This window comes from Canis lupus, chromosome 9 (genome assembly GCF_003254725.2).
Source record: "Canis lupus dingo isolate Sandy chromosome 9, ASM325472v2, whole genome shotgun sequence".
Lineage (NCBI taxonomy): Eukaryota > Metazoa > Chordata > Mammalia > Carnivora > Canidae > Canis > Canis lupus.
Genome location: NC_064251.1, coordinates 9,488,059 through 9,508,722, shown reverse-complemented (window position 1 = coordinate 9,508,722; position 20,664 = coordinate 9,488,059). Strand labels below are relative to the sequence as shown.

The window sequence follows — 20,664 nt, the reverse complement described above, 5'->3', positions numbered from 1 at the left end:
AAAATTGCTCCTGATCCAGGATTTTATTATTATTGTTATTATTTGAAATGCCACCTTAGAAAAAAATTTCCATTCGATACCCACCTTACTAGGAGAGGCTCAGTACAAAAATAAATAGTTGAAAATGTGCTGTGACTAAAATAGCGTTAGCCAAATTAATGCTAAATTTCCATCTGGACTTCAACATGCTACCACCCAGAAATATTTTCTGGATCTCATTTCTATCTAGCTTTTTTTTTGTTGTTGTCGTTCTTTTTTTCTTTTCTTTTCTTTCTTTGGTTTGTTTCGTTTTGTTTTGAGATTCTTTCCATTTGATCTTCTATGGCAATAGGGTTGGGCAGTTGGTAGAAGGAAAATTACTTTATCACAACCTGAGGCTTACCTCCCATCTCTAGGAGGCAGCTAATAGTCTAGAGATGGAGGTAGGATATTCCTGATACCTTTAGGAAGGGGGCACCTGTAATGGTGGTCTTCCCCCAATCTACTTGGCTGCTGGACCTTTTAGCAGATTTATTCTTGGCTACAACATAAGGAAGCAGAGTCTCTGACACCAGGGCACACTATTTCTGCATCTTTTCATATGTCTTGTGATAATCATGACTTTACAACTTTTAATGAGTAGAGGAATAAACAAATATGGAATCAAGCAGAGCCTCAAACAGAAAAGCTGGACAAACCAGATAGTGAAATAGTACGATAGTCCCCATAATCTAAAATATTCTTATTATTGGCAGTTCCAAAAAGCCCTGGTACGTTGAACAATTAACACCCACAACCTGAGTCTCTCTGAAATGAACTAAATTCTTACTATGGTGGAGGTGGTTGGCGGGGAGGCAGCTAAAAACAGATTAGAAATCCTAAGGTCAAGGCCCTCTTCCAAGTTTACTTACTAATTCACTCTTTGACCTTGTACAAGTCACACAACTATCTGGGTCTCTAGTTCTTTATTTTAAAAAATGGGACTAATAACAGCTGTGCTGCCAACCTCTTGGTAGTATCTAAGCAGGTTATTGAATAGTTGCAAATGACCTTTGGAAGCACTAAAAATGTGCTATAATCACAGCACCTTTTTTTCTTTCACCAGGAAGACCAGCACCAATTATTTTATAGCTTAAAGACATTGTTATTTGAAAATTCAAACTAAAATTTATTGGGCATCTCTTCTATGCTAGGCACTGTGCTCGGCACTTTATATAAATATTGTCTTCAACCCACAAAATTCTTGGAAGTTAAGTATCTTTATTCTAACATTACAAAAGTATAACCAAATCTCAGAGAGCTGAAATGACTTGTTTAAGATTGTACACTCTATGTGGTGGAAGTGCCATTAGATCCCACAGTTGGCTAATCCCAAACCGTAGGTGTTAATCATCCACTACACAGTATAGAGACCTATTGCTGGAAATGAAGGTTCCTGTTTCAGTTTATTTTAGGCCAGTTTAGTAGTTTTGTGCAAAGCTCATCAGATGGATGGGACTTTTTTTTTTTTATTAGGTTGGAGGTAATGCTTTTTGGTAATATCTGGAACCAGTGGTCTCAGGATCTATCCACTGTGGTCCCTAAGTGACATTCCACATAGTCTGTGTATAGAAAAATAAGTGTCAGTGGGGTTGTTGTGTGTGTGTTGTTATAATAAAGAAAGAAATTAAAGTGTTAAAAATATAATTATTTTCCCTACTTATATATTTTTAAATTTATTAGCAGTAGCTACTGCCACTTTCTTTCCCCTATTAAATACCAGATCCTATACTAGATCCTGAGGGGCAAAACCAAACATGTTCTCAATCTCAAGATTTCAAAGTTCACATGGTGGAACAAAGTTAAGAGTTCTATTGAGAAGGCAGGTTGTAGTTTTAGCCTAGGGTCAGGGAAGAAGTAAACACCTGTGACAGATATTTAGAAGGTAGATATTTAGAAAGTAAAAACCAGTAAATCTTGATTATTGACTCAATACAATGGGGAAGGGACATGGAAGAGAAAGAAGTCTCAAGGATGCCTTGCAAGTGAGAAAGAAAACTCTGGAGTACAGTGGCATTTCCCTTATCATAGAGTAGTAGTGAGGATTAGGGCAATGGAGGGATTTATGCAAATTTGATTACATATATGGGAATTCCACATAGGCATTCAATAAACGCTAGATTGCATCTTCGACGGATCATTCATAATTGATAAACAAAGCTTCCTATTTATCTCAAAATGAAAATCACATGTGTGCATGTGCTTATTTGAGTATGACTTATTTCTTAAAAAAAAAAGATTTTATTTATTTATTAGAGAGAGAGAGAAAGTAAGAGAAAGAGCACAAGCCAGGTAGAGGGGCAGAGGGAGAGGAAGAGGAAGAAGCAGACTCCTCACTGAGCCAGGAGCCAGACATGGGCTCACCCCAGGACCCTGAGATCATGACATTTAAAAGTCAGATGCCTAACCAACTCAGCCACCCAGGAACCCCTAATCTGGAAGACATATTTGTAGGAAGGAATCTAAAGATAGGCTACCTCTTTCTTTATAGGCTCTGAAACCTTCTTGTCACTTTGGTACAGCAACCTACTGTCCACTTTTTCCTCCTAAGGCTACAATAGAAGGAGCAGAAATAGCCTGGTTGAGTTTCCTTCTCTTGCCCTCCCCTCTGGTTAAGGCTCAGTCAATAGTGCTAATGAGCTGTGAAATGGCCAAGAGGTAACAGAAAAAAGGAGAAGGAAAATAAAGGGATCAGAATTCAAATACTATACGTTTTGGTGCTTGTTGAGGACTTATATTTTGCTTATATTCATAAGAATTTGAAATACAATTTGAAAAATAAAAGAAGGTGGCTACCATGGTGCAGGGTATAACAGATTTTTTTTTCTACTTACAAAAACTGATTTTATTTTATTTTTTAATTTTTCGTTTAAACTCAATTAGCCAACATATAGTACATCATTAGTTTCAGGTGTAGTGTTCAATACCTTATCAGTTGCATTTAACACCCAGCGCTCATCACATCACAAGCCCTCCTTAATGCCCAATACTTGTTGAACATATCAACTTCCTCTCTGTATCAGTTTTCACTAATTTCACCTTGTTCTGATTGTCATCAGACAAGGATCTTAGTGACTGGTGGTGGGGAGCTGTAGGAGGTTTGTGGAATAGGACATCATTTTAGGGGTATAAGTCTTCATCAGAAAATATACTGTAAAGCTCTTTCCTTCCATATCTAAGTCAGGATAACAGAGGAGGCATTCATTCCTAGGTCCTATGATAAACAATGAAGGAATACAAATGGGTTCACTAGACTAACGAAATGACACTTACAGGGATGCATTATATCAGTGAGCTCTGAAAATTTAATCACACTGCAATTTGTTAGCCTCTAAAAAGACCCCCCTCAAAATGAAAAGAAATAGGAAACATCAATCTAAAATATTATTAATTTGAACTCTGATTAAAACATTAGTCACAGGTTCAGCTATCACTGTTTGGAATAAATGAATGATATTAAGGGTAGATTTGAAATTAATAACTAAACTTGAGTTTGAGGTTTAAAATCATATTCTATGAATCATATTTTTCTCCTTTCACTCCCTTATTTTACTGTATCTTTGGTACTTGCTGCACTTTCTATCTTTATCACGTCAACAGTTCCCTTCAGTGAAAAGGCAAAAGTTAATATTACAAAATTAAATCTGAATTATTTCTCATTTGGACAAATTCTTACGGTTGAATGCACACATTAGTGAGGCTTTGCTTCTTAGGGTAGGACTACTTATTTTTACATATCCAGGATGGCTTCAAGAATAATTTAGGTGAATTACTAGGTTTCAAAAGAAATAGGATTTTTCATTACAGAATTTAAGTTCAGTAAGAAAGCCCCTTTCCTGGTAGCAATCGAACATGCTGCTCTAAGGGACATGTGTTGAAATAGGGCTCAATTCACTGGTAAGAGACTATTTCTAACCCAGCATCATGGGTCCAGCAGAGCCACAGGGTGGGGATGTGAGTCTACAGATAAGCCTCTGCTTGCCTGAACACCCACAAAGAAACATTCAGTGGTCGGGTACCCTGAATCCTGAAACCACAAACCAAGGGAGTCCGTCCAAAGCTCCTTTACCAAGTTTAAATTGTGTGGATGTGTGTGCTACCTTTTCATCCATTTCCTCAGGTTACAAGCAGGCACAGAACTGACATTTATGTTCCTCTAAAGACGTCTTATTATCACTCACTTGGTATCAGCCAACTGATGGAAAGCAAAATGCACTTTGGGAACTACCGAACGGCTACTTTTCGTCATGTCATCTTTGGCATTTCCCTTGGCCCAGCTGAATTAAGGGACAACTGAGTCATTCGCTAGCTGCCTTCCATATCACCTATTTCTCAAGGAATCAAAGTAAAAGTTATAAAATAATTAAAAGGCCAAGCTATTGTTTTCCCTGATAGGACGACTAAGCACTAGCATTTCTGTAGCACCTGGATCAGGCATGCTGTGGTTTCTATTATTCACACAGATTTGCAGTTTTCAAAATGTATTAGAACATATCCAAGGTCTATTTCCACAAGTAAACTCCTGCTGCATTGGGGGGAAAATGTAAGAGTTTTACAAGGTTTCAGATGCTTTTACACTACCTTACAATATAGAACATGGCAATTTTATGTAATTTTCACTTATTCTTGGTTCTGAGTGAGAGTGTTGACTCTCTTAATTCCAACACCAGAACTATACCGTGAGGGGCATTTCGATCCACATTGCCACCCCAGCACTGAATTTGAATATGTTATACTCAGGCTTCTGTCAAAAGAAATTTTCCAGAAACTTCCACGTCACACCTTCTCTGGACCAAGGGGAGAAGGAAAAGTTTCAGTGATAAATTAGTCCATATCCATGATTTCAAGGCATATTATATGCTTGAGAGATGAAAGACTAATTTCTTTATACACATGCACACACACACAGATAAATATACACACAATTTGTCCTAGTAATAAGCTTAGCATTAACATAGTGATGATATAGGTATATTATTTATTTTTAAAGTTGTAAATAACAACAAAATAGTTTATTTTTCCTCTTTGAATAAACCTTTAAATAACTGTCTCTTTCTCCTGTCCAGAAAATCATGGCCCTATTAATTCCCCACGAGTCTGATTTTAATCCTTTCTTTCACTATCCTCATCCTTCAGATCTTCCAGAGCTTGTTCATGAGCCCTGCATTTCCATGAAGATAGAATGAGGCATGCATATATACCTTCTTTTGGTACTGGCGGGAAAATAATTGAAATGCATAATGGGTATGCAATTATTTAAGGCATTGATTGTGTCAACATACCAAACTTTTAAATAACTTAGTAATTTCAAATGTTTGTGAGTATATTAAAGTTTAAAAATATTCATATATTTATTTGACTGGTTTACCATTTAAACCACATATGACTGGTTAATTTTGCTCCTGTCCTTTTGGTATCATTTAGGGACGCTTTCTACCTCAAATATGATGTGTCCTAAAGCCTCTTTATAATAGAAATGCACTGATTTGTGATAACTCAAGAATGATGTATGTGATTCTTGGACATAAAAGAAGTCATTAAATCATTTTAAGACCTGGCTCGTAAGGAAATCAGTAAATTTTAGAGCAAATTTCAAGAGGTGAGAAATCCCACACTGTAAGCTTCCAGTAATATATATCTTATATTAAACCCAGACATTTTAAAAATGTATTTTATGGTTGTTATTTATGTAATATTGGCTTTTAGGAATTTTTTTCAGCATTTAGTGTCTTTGTAACTTAAATATAATATATAGAATTGCTGAAGAAAGAAAAGGTTTATCTCTTTATGCCACTTAAACACACAATTTCATATGGGTCATGCTTTTATATGTACTTTCACTGATTCTGTGAAATCTGAAAACAAAGTGAGAATACAATTGACCCTTAAACTAAGCAGGGGTTAGAGATGTTGACACCCTCTCCCACCCTGCACAGTTGAAAATCCGTGCATTAAAAAAAAAGAAAAAGAAAACCCATGTATAATTTTTGAGTCCTCCAGAACTTAACTACTAATTGCCTACTGTTGACTGGAAGCCTTACTAATAACATAAACAATCGATTAACATATATTTTGTATGTTATATGCATGACATACTGTATTCTTACATGAAGTAAGCTAGAGGGTGATATTTAGAAAATCATAAGGAATGGGCACCTGGGTGGCTCAGTCAGTTAAGCATCCAACTCTTGATTTTGGCACATCTTAGGGTTGTGAGATCGAGCCTTTTGGCTCAGATCATGACTCTGTGCTGAGTGTGGAGCCTGCTTAAGATTCTCTCTCTCCCTCTCCTTCTGCCCCTCCCATCCTCTCCCTCTCTTTAAAAAAAAATCATAAGGAAGAGAAAATACATTTATAGTACTATACTGTATTTATTTTTAAAAACTCACAAGTGGACCAGGGCAGTTGTGTTACTCTGAGGAACTGCATTCTATATCCATGCAATATAGCAGGTAACTCTTGAAAGAGGGTGAAGGTAGGAGATGCTTTTAATTGGAAGGGAAAAGGTGGTTTCAATTTAATGAATCAGCTTCATTTTTACACTGTTTTCCCTTCTCAAAATTGACAGTCAAAATTGAGTTTGGTTTTAGCCACACACTTGTCTTCTACTCTTTCCTTCACACCTGCCACGAAGTAGATAAAGGTGTGAGAAATGTGAGCCCAGTCCAGTCACGCAGTTTTAAAAAATGGTCACGGTAATAGGTGTCAAACAGAGTTGTGGTTGTAAGAAAGAAAAATATGACTGCTTTAATTTTAATGTTTTAGCATTGGCAATATATTTGGCTGTTGTCCTCTTGTCCATATTTTCTTTGAGTATTTGGCTCTGTGAAGAAGACAATACATTTCTATTACTATTTTAAGTTTTAAGAGCCATTAATGTATTTATACATAATGCTTGGGGTGGGGGGAGTTATTAGTGTCTAGTTAGTTTAGGTTAAGCATTTAAATATCAAAAATATCAAAACTGTCACTAATACAATGGTAAAACTACCAAAAGCTATGCTGGTATATATATGTTATAGATTTGTATATTTATCATTTGTATTTGGGAGTAGTCTTTAAAATGATCTGCAAAGTAATTTAAAAAAATTATTAATATTTACTTAAAATTTTGAAAAGTTTATTTAAATGTTCCCAAGACAATCTCATTTTTGTTTTATTTTACTTTTTGTTTTATTTCATTTCATTTTACTATTTTATTTTATTATGGGGGATGAAGTACATAGTAAAAAAAACAACAACAACAACAACAACAAAAAAAACCAGTGTGACAATTATTGACTCACAATAAACTAAAAAGCTTTAGAAGAAAGTAACACATTCCCAGTCTCAAATCTAATTCTGATTGCAAAATTAGGTATTTTTGGAAGAGGAGTATGGAAAAAAAATAAGTAAGTGTTGCAACATCTAGAAATCTTCCTTCCCTAGTAGACTGTGCCTGCTAGGGTCGGGGGTAGGTATTCAGGAACTCTGTGGCAACTATTTATTCAGGAAAAAGCCACATGAGTGTTTCTCTATGCCATGAAACTGTTGCATGTTTTGTTAACTGTTTAGAATTGGTCTGTGAAACTGAATCCTCATGTGCAGAATTTTAATTTTCACATTTTGCTCTTTCAAACCCCTGTGCACCATTAAGAAGACAGAGAACCCCAAGGTCACAGCAGGAATCTTCCAAGTGGGGCACAGTGCTGAGCAGCACAATTCACTGAGAACAGGAGCAAAACAGAACTTGTATTCCTGCCTACCTTTTATCTACAAATGTTTGCTAATATTTAATATACAGCTGTATATGAGTGTCTCCCATGTCATGTGTCACTTACAATGTATGGATTGGCATGAGCATGTAGCAGATGCTCTTTCTTTCCTATAATAGCAAGGCACTGTGAAAATATGCAATTTAAATAATATTTAAGTAGATGGACAGACTATAATGTCTGCTTTTAACTAATCCAACACTCCTGAAATGGATACATGGCCTAGATGGTTTCTACAAAGAAGTCTTTCTGTGAATCCCTCCTCTACTTTTGCCACCCATTAACTGTGTGACTTGAACACTTGAACAGTTCACATCTCTGAGCATCTGTTTCCTTATTCAAACTCGGATAATGGCATATTCTTCACTGACTATAGAAGGCATTAAATGAGTTAATAGATATAAATATCTTAGAACAGTGACTAGAACATACAACTTAAGACCAATTGCTATCACCTTAATACAATTATGTTTGCTAATGAAAGTAGGAATCAACAAAAGAAAAATCATAGAGCTGTGTCTGCTTTTACTCTGAGAAAAAGGTTTCCCTCAGGCATTGTATTAATCAGTGTTTTCCAGAGAAATAAAACCAATAGGATGTGTGTGTATGAGTGTGTGTATATGTGTGTGTATACATACATATGTGTGTAGACACAAAGAAAGAGGTTTTGGGATGCTTGGGTGGTTCAGTTGGTTAAGTGTCTGTCCTTGGCCTAGGTCATGATCCCAGAGTTCTGCTCAGCAGGGAGTCCACGTCTCCTTCCACTCCTCTCCCCTCTCATGCTTGTGTATGCTCTCTCTAAAATAAATAAATAAAAAAAAGAGAAAAAAAGAGGTTTTAAGGAATTGGCTCTCATGACTGTGGAGGCTAGCAAGTCTGAAATCCGTAGGGTGGAGAGCCCTAAAAAAGTTGATGCTGAAACCATAGAGCTTAAGGGAAACCTAGAGGCAGTATTCTTTCTTCCTTTTCCTTGGGTTACCTCAGGCTTTTGTCTTAACATCTTCAACCGATTGGATGATGTCTACCCACATTATGGAGGGTAATTTGCATTACTCAAAGTCGACTGATTTAAACAGTAACCACATCAAAAAAAAAAAAAAAGGAAAAAAAGAACCTTCACGGTAACATCTAGAATGGTGTTTGACTGAACATCTGGACACCACAGTTCAAGCAAGTTGACACATAAAATCAGCCATCACAGACAAACTACAAGTCAAAAACAATAAGAAGCTAATCAGAACCAATCTATTCAGTCATGTATTCATTTACTCTTCATTCACTTTTTAATCTGCCAGACTCTTTCTATCAACTGGTCTGTCATTCTAGGTTCTGAGAACATAACAGTCAACAAAATAAGTTAGTCCCTCAATCAAGAGAGGTTATATTCTCGTGGTGGTAGATAAACGGTAAACAAATAGATAGCTTAAAAAAAATCTATACATACAAGTGCTTACATTGGTTAGATGGTGATGATTTGCAGAGTAAGGGGAGTGAGGAATGTTGTGGGTGGAGAAGGATATACTGTCAGTAGAGGCCCAAGAAGCAGAAACATGAAGGAAATGAAGGAGCTACCCATGCAAATACTATGAGGAAGAGCATCCCAAACAAAAGGCAGGGCATGGAATGTTCTTGATACGTTCAAGGATCTGCAAGGAGTATTTTGAGCAAAAGAGAGGCATAGTTCGATTTACCTTGTGACAGTAGAAGACTCTAAGTATTGTGTGACCAACAGACTCTGTGGGGACAATTGGGACAATCTCTAGAAGGGTACTTCAATATTACAATGTTGGGAGGGTGATGATGGCAAGGACCAGAGTGGCAGCAGTGATGGTCAGTGGCTTGCTCAGATTTCAGAAATAGGATGTTTTGAAGGTAGAGTCAAAAAGATTTATTGATGAATAGGGTATGATTTGTGAAATAAAAAAGAAGACTGGTTGTCTCCATGGCTTTAAGCCTGAACAAAGGGAGAGTTACAGTTGTCCTTTACAACTATGGTGACAAATGCGGGAGAAGCCATGAAGGAGAGAAACATGGAGTTGGGCTGGGACCTTCTAAATCTGAGATGCTTAACAGACATAGAGGTAGGGGTATCAAGTCAGTGTTTCTAGAACTATCTGGAGTGCAGTTGAGAGGATCAGGCTTGAGATGGAAATTTGTAAGTCATCAGCAGTTGGATAGAAAGCCATGAATGTGCATGAGATCAACTACATGCATACTACGTCTGACTGGGTGATGGATGGTATACTCTGCCATTTAGAAGTCTTGAGAGAACAGAATGAAATAGCAAAGTAAACATAGGGTCAGAAGGTAAGCTTGGAAGGAAGAGAAAGAGTGCTTCCCAAGGGTCAAGTGAAGATAGTATGTCAAGGAGGAGGGAATGGCCACCCTTGTCAGAGTCTGTTGGATGGCCACATATCACGAGATGAAGAATTAGTGGATGGATTTACATCTGTGAAGGTCATTGGTGACCTTGGAAAGAGCTATGTCAGTGGGGCAGTGCTCTAGGTGAAAGAGGAGTCATAGGAAACATTTGGAAGAAATTTGCTATAAAGTGAGATGTAGAAGAGGAAAAGTAAGTCTCCTTTTACCCTTCTAGGTTTTTGGCTAAGACCTTTTGTAATAAAAGATGGACTAACAAGAGAAAAACCAACAGAAGTTTAATAGCATGTAAATCTCTTGTATATACGAGGAAGATACCCAGAAAAACTGAGTAATTTCCAAAAAGTGGTCTAAGCCACTATCTTCAATATCATCTCCAGCTAAAGACAAAAGGTAAGAGGGGGGTGGTTGGGAGGAGGATGGAATATAGGAGGTTATCAGGAAAAGCATGGTGAACAATATTAAAGATGTTTGTAAACTTAATTCTTTGTCTTCTCCATTGATAAGTTTCTAGAGATTTAGTCATTCTTCTCTTCCAGGTACAGAGAGAGACATTCTTACAAATGGGACTTCCCTTAGAAATGTAAATGTCTTTTACAAAAGGATGCCCCTCCCCACGAGCTCTCACATGCATGGGCACGTGTTCTCTCACTTTCTCACTCTAAAATAAATAAATATTTTTTAAAAGAAAGAAAGAACAGAAACAATTGTTGGAACTATGTCTTGATTTAGGAGAGAAGAGGATGGAAGTTGAAGAAGCTGCCCTTCCACAGAAGCACTGAATCAATCCCCTTCTTATTAGCAAGAATGAAGCAGAGCATTTATCCACAAAAACAAAGAAGGGGTCAAAAGTGGCCGTAGACACCATTGCCTTGCTCTTATTAAATACATTATCTGTAGTATAGCTAGTATTAGTATATTAGTGAGAACCACAAAAGATGTTTATGTATGCTGTTAATACTAAAAGATTTATATTCTCTTACATCTTAAAAACTGATTTTGAATGTATTTAATATTGTCTTTGTCAATAAATGTACAAAGATGCTTGTATTTGAAATAAATAAAAATATATTAGGGAATAATTCTAAAATGTAATTAATATTGGTAGGGGTTTTATAACCAAACTCAAAGGGTTTACCCCTTGGGGTGCATCAAATTGAAGGCAACACATGGAAGTATTGAAAACAAGTAACTTTTTATCACTTGTTGCAAGTAAGGAGACAAAGAGCTTTCAAAACACCATCTCCTCATTGGGTTAGTACAGGAAACTTTTATTCAGGGCATCGGGAGTGCTTCAGGAGGTGGGAGCAGGGAGCTTGCAGAGGCACTTGTTGGTTCGATTGCACGTACTTAGCATGTCAACATGTTGTGCATACATGGTATGTTAAAAAAAAATGGCAGAAAACCCCACCCGTAGGAGGGGCTCTTAGTATTATAATCACCTAAAAGTAACTTTGGGTCAGCTCAAGGGGGCTTCAGAGTAGACCCTCAGCTCCCATCTGGCTCAAACTGGCTCACATAAGGGGCTCCCAGGTGAGACACCCAGTTGGGCTTCTCCTTGGCTTGAACTGCTGGTTCTACAAAACAAAACACATTCCTTATTCCTTGATTAACTTCCCATTGCATCCGAGCTCTCAGTGTCATCATAGGAGTTTAGAGACCATAATTGTGGAAAGTTGTGTGTATGCGGTAGGTGGGGCGGTGGAATGGTTAAAGTTAAGCATTAGAAGATTTAAAGGTTAAGATGTTAACATTGAAAAGTTAAGAAAATCAATTCAGAGAGTCTAAAGACCTGTTAAAGACTTTAATTTTTTTCTTATCCAGAATGGTGAGGCATCAGAGAATTTGAAGAAATGGAACAAAAGGGTCCATTCCATCTAAGTTTCAAAAAACTTTCTCTCATGGAGAAAAGTTATGAGGCTTTTACTGTAATAGCAAGAGAGGAGAGAAAGAGATGGAAAGAGACACACAGAGAGAGGATGATGATAAGGACCTGAATTTGAGAAATAATAGTAACATTTGGGGAGGAAAGGACAGATTGAAGAAGCCTGAGAGATGGTGGTGGTATTTATTGAGATAAACCCTAAAGGGTCAGTAAGAGAATAATTTGTCAGGAAGCCCTGGAAGAGGTGGGGGAGAGGGAAATGATTCATTTATTTTTGGATACATCCAATTCCAAATTCCTGTGGCCAACCCCAGTTGGTCTATCCAGCAGGCAGTTTTTGGAGTGTACATCTGGAGCCCAGAAAGGCATTCTAAGTATTGAAATGTTGGATTCATTAGTTTAACCTGAAATATTGCATTCCGACCCTGTCCTACCATTGGTATATACCCTCCTGTTCATGCTTTTTTGTACTTAGACTACTTATATATGTCCATAAATAATAACAGTGTTCTGGTTTTTTAAAAAAATAGCTTGCATAAGTGGTACCAAGATGTGTTTACACTCACTGTTATGCTGATACATTGATCCAGTTCAGAGGTTGGCAAACAATGGCCCAGGGGCCAAAATCTGATCCACCACCTGTTTTTGTGCAGCCTTCAAACTGAAAAAGTTTTTTTTTTCAAATGAACATTTGCAATCAATTTGATGATATGAAACATTAACTTTGAACCTCAATTAGATGAAATTTTACCCCATAAAGGGAGTCCTATTTTTCTCATTAGTAGACTTGTATTACAAAATAAAATAAAGTAGTACCTAATTTTTACTACTATATTTTGAATTAAAAGAAAAAAAAACAACCACCCACATGGAAATTTTTTCTGGAACTACATAAGTACCTATATAATACCCTCAACTGATAGCTTGGCTTGTAAGATCTAAAAAAGTAAACTTGATCAAGGGAATTCATTAATATTGACAATTGATGCTTTTCCATTTTATAAGTACATGATTATTTATGTATCCATTAATTAATAAACTACATTTCATTGTTTTGTATTTTTTGCTATTAGAAACAATGCTTCAGAACTATCTTTATGTGTGTTCTTTTACACATGAATGACACTTTATCTATGTATGAACTTAAATGTGGTTTTGTTGGCTTAGAGGGTATGTGTACCTTCATCTTTTTTATATATTGCCTATTCATTACACAAAGTGCTCTGACAGTTTACATCCCAATCAGTGGTGGGAGAATTTCTCACCAATAACTTAACCAATACTTGTTAATTTCTTAAACTTTATATAATGTAATTAATATAATTTCATATTTGAACTATGAATTGCTTAAAAACATGTCTTGTAGTTTCTAAAATCTATTTTTAAATCTATCAATCTCTTTCTATTGTATGGACTTTTTTATTAAAAAGTTGATCTAACGGAAACTGACATGCAGATATTTACAACATAGTATATAGTCAATTTGTATCAACGTTCCATGTGTTCTTGAGAAGAATTTGTATTTTATAAATGCATTCTGTTCTTTCTATAAGCAATTAAAGCAATCACTTCTCGGCCTTTTGGCTGAGATCAAGTGTAGTACAGGCAACCAAACCAATCATTTATAATGTTGAACTCTATCATCTACTTTTTATTTTAAGATTTTATTTATTTATTTGAGAGAGAGAGATTTGAGTGAGAGAGCACATGAGCAGGTGGTAGGGGGAGGGGACCGGGGAGAAGCAGAGAGAGAAGGAGAAGCCCACATGCCATTGAGCAGAGAGCCCAATGCGGGCTCCATCCCAGCATCCCAAGATCATGAGCTGAGGCAATGCAGACGCTTAACTGACTGAGCCACTAATGACCCTATCATCTACATTTGCCTGATTTATTGAATTACTCTTACAGAAAGGCATGCATTATTGCAAATTAAATTTCTCTTTGACCTGTTATCAATGATTGCTTTATATATTTGGGCCTGTATTGTTAGATACATATAGATTTAATTTTGTTTTGTGTTCCTAGTAAATGGCTCCTTCATCATTAAGTCATGACTCTCCTTTTACCCAAAAATCTACTTTCCAATATTGATAATGATGTATCAGCTTTCATTTGCTTGCTATTTCCAGTTATATTTTTCTCCATATCTTTATTTTCTATCTTCCAATAACAGGATATTTTTTAAAAAATCTCTCAAAGCACTAGGTCATTTTATTTTTCCAGTTTTAAAATTAGTTCTTTCACAGAAGACTGTATTTTGTTGGCAGGTAATGTACTTGCTGATATACTTGCAGATCTTTAAACCATCATATTGTGCATTCTCTATTTACCATACTTTTTTTTTGCCTCTCTTTTATTCTTTTCTTAACTTTTATCTATGTAAGCCCATTTTACTCCCTTAATTCTTTTGAATGTGCTCATTTTATTCTTAATTGCCTACTCTTAAGTTTAAAAATAATTAATAGACTTTATTTTTAGTTCAATTTTAGATTCATAGAATAATTGAGTAGATTGTATGTAGAGTCCCATATATAACACACCTCCAGCCTTATTATACAGTTTTATTTTTAAAATTTTGCACCAGTGTAACAGTTTTATTACAGTTAATGAACCAATATTGGTACAGTGTCATTTACTATAATCCATAGTCTGCATCAAGTTTCACTCTTTGTTTTGTAGAGTTCTATGGATTTTGACAGATGCATAATGATAGGTATGCGCCATTACATTTTCATACAGAATGGGTTTACCTGTGCTTCACTTATTCATTCCTTTCCTCCCTTCCCCGGAATCCCTTGCAACCACTGATCTTCTCACTGTTTCCCATCATTTTGCCCTTTCCAAATTGTCATGTATTTGGAATCCTCTATTATGTAGCCTACCCAAAGTGGCTTCTTTCACTTAGCAATATGCATTTAAGCTTCCTCCATGTGTTTCTGTAGCTCAATCGTTTTTTTGTTTTGTTTTGTTTTTTTGTTTTTGTTTTTGTTTTGATAATGAATGCTCTGCTGTATAGCTAGCTGTGCCAGTTTGTTTATCCATTCACCTACTGGGTTGCTTCCAGTTTAGGACAATTACAAATAAATATTTGTATGCAGCCTTTTGTGTGGACATGAGTTTTCAACTCATTTCGGTAAATACCAAGGAGTGTGATGCTGCATCATAGAGTGAATATGTTTGGTTTTACAAGATGCCACCAAACTGTCTTCCAAAGTGTCCTCACTATTTTCATTCTCTCCAGAGAGAATGGGCATTGCTGTTGCTCTGCATTATCTGCAGCATTGGATGCTGTTAGTTTTTTAAATTTTAGCTATTCTAATAGGTATGTAGTAGTGGTATCTCATTTTTATTTTAATTTACGATTCCCTAATGATATATGATATTGATAATATTTATTTTTTATTAATAGACTATATTTTTAAAATAAACTATTTTATTAACAGGTATAATTTTAATTTCTCATGGGAGAATTTTTCCCTTACCAGTCCAGACAGACAGCAAATTTCCTGTCCCAACGTGTGCTAGTGGATTAACTTTTGCCTGTTTCCATTTCATAGGGGTTACATTCCTCACAGTCATTTGGGTTGTACAGGAGTCTCAGAATCAACTTTTGCTCAGTGGTTTCAAATCCATATTTTCTACCTGGTAGTGGGCCATAGGATTCCAGATAGCCATGATGCTGCTGTAACCCTGGCATATGTGATTCCTCTTTTTTATTTTTATTTTTTGGTTTGGTATCCCCTCCTAGTTCCCCGAATTTGGCTTTTCCATTCATTCTCTCATTCCTAACTATCTGTTAAGTAAGGCATCATCTAGGGGCACCTGGGTGGCTCAGTTGTTTAGGCCTCTGCCTTCAGCTCAGGTCATGGTCTCAACGTCCTAGAATCAAGCCCCACGTCAGGCTTCCCACTGGGTGCTCTGTGGAGCTTGCTCTCCCTCTACCTCCCCCTGTTTGTTTTCTCTCTCTCTCTCTCTCTCTCTCATCTCTCTCTGTCAAATAAGTAAAAAAATAAGGCATCATTTAAACACAGCCTCTCACTTTATGGGCTAGAAGCTAAATAGTTTACAAAATTACTGAGATAATAGAATTTTATAATGAGGATACGTGAATATTTTTCTTTATTTACATTAGGAAAAAAAATTTAAATAAAAAAGCTAAGTTACCATCTTAAGAAATAGAAAAGAGAAGAGCAAAGTGAAACCAAAGAAGCAGAAGGAAGGAAATAATGAAGAAGAGATGGTGGGGTTTTTTTTTTTTCACATTTTAAAACAGAAAAATAACAGAAAAATCAGTAAAAAGAAAGGCTGAATTTAAAAAAATTAATAAATTTTATAAAACAGTAAGAAGGCTCCAGTTGTGAACTAGGAAGGAGGTTCTCACCAGATCATCATCATGCCGACACCTTGACCTTGGACTTACTAGCTAAAGTCAGAATTAAGGAAAATAAATTTGTTGTTTAGAAACTACCCAGCTGCCTCTTTCACATCAGCCTAAAAAAATACTATAGCTATTAAATAAATTGAATCCATAGCTAAAATCATCCAATAAAGAAAACTTTAGGCCCCATTGATTTCACTAGCAAATTCTCCCAAATATTAAGAAATAACACAAACACTATGCAGTATCTTTCAGTAGATGAGAAAGGAGGGAACACTCTACAACATATTTTATGATGCCAACATTACCTTGATAGCAAAACCAGATAAAAACATTAAAAGGCAGAAAGACCATAAATCAATATACTCATGAACATAGATGAAATAATCTCAATAAAACACCACCGATTGAATTCAGTATATGTAAAATGTATAATTCTATCAAATAAAATTTATCTTAGGAATACAAAGCCAGTTCAACATTCAAAAATCAATCAGTGTCATCTATCATATCAGCAGAATAAAAGTAAAACCAAAAAAAAAAAAAAAAGGTAATTACCTTAATGGATGTGAAAAAGCATTTGATAAGGCTTAACAGATTCATTTATAATAAAAACTCTCAGCAATCTAGGGATAGGAAAAGATTTCCTGAACATGAAAAAGGGCATCCACAGGGAGAAAGAGCTTAAGCTATTATTACACTCAGTTGTGAAAACCTGGATGCTTTCTCCCTAAAATTGGGTACAAGATAAGGATGCACTTGCTTCCTACTCCTATTCATCACCATACTGGAAATCCTGGCCAATGAAATAACACACGAAAAAGAAATAAAAGGAATACAAATTTTAAAAGGAAGAAATGAAACTCTCTTTTCACAGTTAATACCATCTACATAGAAAATCTCAAGGATTAGTTCAAATTAAACCACCAAGAGCTATGACTACATAACTATTACAATGGTAAGAAACAAAAACAAACACAAACACCTGACGTTGCCAAGTGCAATGAGGACAGAGAGTAATTGGAATTCTTATGCATTGCTGGTGCGGGTGCAAAATTATATGGCAAAACATTTTGGCAACTTCTAATAAACTTAAACATACACTTACCATCGGATTCAGTAATCTTGCTTCTAAGTATTTAATCAAAAGAAATGAAAATTTATGGTCATTCAAAAACCTATATATGGATGGTTTTAATAGCTTTACTCAGAATCACCAAAAACTGGGAACAACCTGAATGTCTTTCAACACATGAATGAATCAACAAGCTGAGGAACATCCACACAATGGAATATTACTCAGTAATGAAAAAGAATGAACTTCTCAAGTGGAATGGCATGGATGAATCTCAAATGCATATATTATGTAGTCTTAAAAAGCTGAATATTACTGATTGCATTTAAAAGTTTTTCTATAAAAAGCAAAACTAAACAGAGAAGATATTAGTAGTTGCAAGGGGTTGAGTAGAGAAGGACTGACTACATAAGAGTAGCATCAGGGAATTTTTTTATATCATGGAGGCATATTTACTGTTTTCCATGGCAATTACATGATTTTAAAATTTTTGTAGAACTACATACTAAAAGAGTAAATTTTATTGTACATAAATTTTAAAATAAAATAATGACATGAATCTTGATTATCATATCATACTGTATCTTTTTCTTATTAAAAATAAATACTCACTACATATGTAGCTGGATTTTGTAATTAACTTTCCCACCTTCCTGTGGAAGTTCCAATACTAGTCACTGGCTGAGTTAAGAATTAGAGAGATGATCTGATTTGCAATCATCATTTTCATGTTCTAAATAAACTAATTTATATTTCCAAAATTTTTTCCTAAGATGGATGACTCCAGTAATTCTTCACCTCCCTCATTCCATTTCCAGTAACACTAATAACTTGGGTTTTCCTAAATTGGCCCCACCCTAAGGCAAAGACAACCTCTTGTGGGGATCAGCTTCTTGGTGAGAATAGGATGTTTCCACCCACCACTGTATATTGACACTTGCTATGCTTCTAGCCATAAATCACTTGATGACATCACATTGTTGCTATAAATCCATGAACAAATAAGCTATCCTTCCATTAGGGAACATAAAATGGTCCATTTTCAGACTCAGTCTGCATACTGTTTATGGGTTGCTTGCTGCTTTCAGGGTTTTTACAAGAGAACATCCACTGTTTCTTTCTGGCGCTACTCCAGAGAGCAATGTTAACATTGCCCATTTTCCAAGATATTTGGTGGGAACACTGCATAACAGAGCCACATTTTCCATCAGGGACCTGCACCATATTTTAGTCTCTATTTTCCCAGACAAATTAAACCCACTGTTTTATGAGGTTCTTCAAACGGGCTACACAGTAGCTCATTTTATTAAGTATGGATACTGCCACTCAGAAAACCAATCATATGATAACAGAGCCTAGAGCTTACAGATCGTAGAACATATTAATTACTACCTCAGTGTCTGACTCTAAATTACTTACCTTCCTTAAGGAAAGTTGGGCAATGGGCTAGTGTATGACATTGGAATGGAAAGCACCATGAGCTCAGGTTATCTGCTGAGGTGGGGAGGGGTGGAACAGTATGGGATCACTAAGCACTGAGCATCAAGAAGGGAGTACATTTTTACACCGCTCATTCCTTCATTTCTTTATTTGAGCCAAAAAATGAAGCTCCAGTATCAACACTCAATTCTATAATTTTCCTTCATGTTTTTAAAGTCAGCAATTTAGTTTGAGATTTCAACCCAAAAGTAAGTCGTAGTAACAATGAATAAGTGGTAAAGAGATTCCTCAGTTTAGCTCAAAGAAAGAGATAATAGATAGATGATACATAGCTGAAGCTACATGCATATACACTTATAGAAATGTGTATCCATTTATAATTATATGTAATTTATAGAAATATATACATATTTATAGAAACACAAGGATTCAAAGTTTTGAATTGTTACTGACTAGCCCATTCAGTTATTATTGTTAGATTATCCAAGCCAATCCCTGGTTTTTGTTTCTTTTATTTTTTGACTCTTTGTCATCAAAATTGAATTACTTAGGTTCAACAGGTTTGGGATGGTTCCTTGGTTATTTCTATGATTCCTGGTTCTTTTGCTTAACAAATAGCAATTAGAGTAACACTCAATAAGATAGGCTAAATTCATTTATGCTATGACAGGCACTGTAGTGAGGGTTGCCTATGTTTTATCATTTTAAAACTACTACAACTCTATGGGGCATGCGCTGTTATTATTCCCACCTTGTAGATTAGAAAAATAAGCATCAGAATATTGAACACTTACCCAAAGTTGTCCAACTTGTTAAAGAGGATCCTGATTTTTGAATGCATGTCTAAATGACTCCAGGGAACATTCTCTTAGAAATAACATAACCCTGACCCAATTATTAGTAATTTAAATAAGACAAGTGAGTATGTTGCTATTTGGTAAATAAAGGACCTTACTAGGAAAGAGAGAGATAACTATCGTGAACCACTTAGAGAATATAATAAAAGCTATATATAGACCATCTCCCTCCAAAACCATCCATAAATATACTCAAAATATTTTTCATAATTCTGCCCACTGATTTGAGATGTTCAAAAAGAAACCTAACAATAAGGCCATTTAAAATCTGTATTTGTCTATTCCTTTCTTAAACCAATAGGATATGTATATATGAAATTTATTATGATAAGGAATTGGTTGTCTGCTGTTTTGCTGTCTGCAGTCTGCAATCTGGACATTCAGGAAAGCCAGCGGTATGGTTCTGGTCTGAGTCCAATGGCCTGAGAACCTGAGAAGCAGACCGTGTAAGTCCTAGTCTGTGTATAAAAGACTGATGTCCCTGCTCCAGAAGACAGGCAGGAAGAAAAAAGGAATGAATTCTTCCTTCCTCTACCTTTTACACTATTCAGGCCCTCACTGGATTGGGTAACACCCACCCACAATGGGGAGAGCATTTACCTTTACTGAGTCCTCTGACTCAAAGGCTACCTCATTTGTAGCACCCTCACAGGAACAACCAAAAATAATTTTTATTTAGATACCTGAGCTTCCTCTGATCCAGTCAGGTTGACACATAAACTGAACTAACACACCCTTATGTCTCAAGTGATTTTGCATTTTTGTTGGTTTTATTTGTTTACAGTAGTTTCAAGGCAATTTGGGATCATGAAGAGATATAAAAGGTGGCCAATACAAAATGCAAAGTCCAGGCTTCATTGTCAGATCAGCCTAAATTT

At 35.8% G+C, this 20,664-nt stretch overlaps 1 pseudogene; it reads left to right on the top strand.

Moving 5' to 3' along the window:
* Positions 1-13,600: 13,600 nt before the first annotated feature.
* On the top strand, positions 13,601-13,728 carry LOC112651096 (U2 spliceosomal RNA; annotated as a pseudogene).
* The last annotated feature ends 6,936 nt before the right edge of the window (positions 13,729-20,664 follow it).